Raw genomic sequence first — 2,500 nt, 5'->3', positions numbered from 1 at the left:
TCTGCGTGGATTTGGGCGGTCGCTGTACCGTCTCTATATATATCCTCTAATAATCTGCCCGTATATTTCCTCTACTCCTTGTTTACGAATTTCATCCAGTACTGCAGATATCTGTACCGAGTCGAATGCCTTCATAATCTACGAATGCCATAACAGGGGCTTCCTATATTCGTTTTTTTCTCCCTTATTTGAGCTAGTGTGTGATAGGTCTGTAGTTGAGAATCCACTGCGGAACCCTGCCTGTTCCCTGGGTTGTTTTGAATCTAATTTAAAACGGGGGTTTTACGGGCTGTATGTTTTTGTGAACATTTATAGTTACTGTGAGGAGGCTTTATGTGGGTTTAATTCTTTATGTTTGTGTCTGCTTTTTGTGTATTAAATTATTTTGCTTTTTCCAGGCCTTCGGAATTTTACCGGGACGTCTAGAATCCCCCCGTTATAAAGACTGGCCGGGTTTACTGCGCAATCTCTCCTGGTCTTGAATAGATCTAACTAATGGCCGTCTTCTCCTGGTTTTTTCCTCTTTCCATGCTTTTAGTGCCCTATTTACTTCATCTCCGTGAGTTGTTAAACATCCCCAATTTTTGTGTTTGTCCGTATGGGGTTTGGTCGTTGAGTGGTATGGGTTTTGCGATAGAAGTTTCTTTTTCTGTTAATTTCATTTTTATTGTATTCGCCTCTCGTTTGGGTTTCTTATGCATACATTGTTTTTTTCCCTATTTCCGAGCCTCCCCCTTTGTTGCCTTAAGACTGGTGCCGGCAGCTGAGCTTCTTTAAAATTTTTTCGTATTTTAAAATTTGCGTACATCCTCTTTCTTTTGTTTTATCGTCTTATCGCTCTTTTGGGATTCTATCTTGTTCGTTGAGTTATTTTCATTTCCCTACGCTTTTTCATAACTCTTTCGTCCTAACGAAGTTGAACTTTCTTTTTCGTCTTTACCCTATTTCAAGTGCAGCTTCTTAAATCTCACGAAGGGTTTCTTTTTGGTTATGTCAAGATCTTCTTGCGGTGGTATTTTTTCGAATGTGATATTTGAATTCCGTCCCCCTTTTTTTCTTGTTTTGGGTTAGTTTAAACGAGAGGCTTTGTATGAGCTTGTTTCGTTCGCTTCCCTTGGGCTGTAATTTTACTTTTTCCCCTGCCAGTCTATGGTCGCTACCGACATTATTTTTATTGAAAAAGGGTTTAAAGCCTTTTAGGGATTACGCCTTTTGGGTGATTATGAAGTCAATTTCGTTTTAATGCCGGATGGTGTTTTCCATTCCATTTCTCCGGGTCTTTTTTCGAAGAATGTATTCATAATTTTAAGGGATCGAGCTTCGGCGATTTCTATCACCTTGCCCTCTCTCATTTCGGGTGCCTATTCCATGTTTCCCATCGATATTTTCTTCCTTTTCCTATTCCTATCTTGCATTAAAATCCCAAATTTCACGGTAAAAGGGGTTTGCTCTTCGGTAGCTGTTTTGTAACTTCATAGAACTCTCTATCTCCTCATCATATGACTGCTGGTAGGAGCTTCCTTTGGTAATTTTGGTATATCTGTTGTTTAGTTTCAGATTACAGATACCTCTTCGATCCCCTATAGATTCCCAACATTCTTTTCAAATCCTTGTGAAAATAAGAAACCTATCTGTTCTTTTTTGCATCAAGGGTTTACCTCGCCAGTATAATAGTGCCACATTTAGTATTTTTGCCCCTTTGCTATCTCCAACTTCAGAAAGTCCTACAATATCCCATTTTAAAAAATGAAAGTTCCTTTAAAGGGAGTGGGCAGAAATCAAATTCTGTTCTCAAGGTCCTTTCATTGATGGCATAAGTTCACATCTTTAGGCCCTTTGGTCCCCCCTACCTTCGGAGGGGAAACTTTTTTGGGCTCCCTTGCCCCTCTGTCCGGAGCGACCTGATCGCCGCGGTACCAGGGGGGGTCCTTCGCTTCGGGATGGGGCCTTGTCTGACTGGGGAAAACTTTTTTTAAAAGGTGGTGGGGTTTGGTACCCCACCGTCGGCCTTGTCCTGGGGGGGGGGGTAGTTTTAAATTTCCCGGGGGTTTCCATTAATCTCCAATAACACTTGATTAGTCCGAAAGTTATTAGGGTCTTTGTATCCACCGATCTATCTCACGCCTTCCGGGTCTAATTGTGAATGGGCTTGTTTTATATACGTGCAGGGCTACGCAACAATGCAGTTTGCATGTTTATGCGCGCTCCGTCCCCGCATTATTTCGTACATAATAAATATGCAGAATGTACAGCGTAGACGCTATATAAAAATAAGAATTATGCACATATCAAAACGTTTTTTCGCCCGTATGATGCAAACAGCACCATTACACATCAGCACACGCGTGCAAACACATGCACGTGAATTATAATGTGCCCAGGGATTTAATTTATTTAGTAAATTTCATAACATAAATATATACAAATATACATTTATACACATATACATATACAAATATTACATATTTTAAAAATAAATTTCTACATATACAAACAACAT

Source organism: Penaeus japonicus, unplaced genomic scaffold (genome assembly GCF_977035675.1).
Source record: "Penaeus japonicus unplaced genomic scaffold, GWHDUDI00000001_assembly GWHDUDI00000011, whole genome shotgun sequence".
NCBI classification, from domain to species: Eukaryota; Metazoa; Arthropoda; class Malacostraca; order Decapoda; family Penaeidae; genus Penaeus; species Penaeus japonicus.
The sequence above is the reverse complement of the archived record's forward strand: the minus strand, read 5'-3'. Positions refer to the sequence as shown.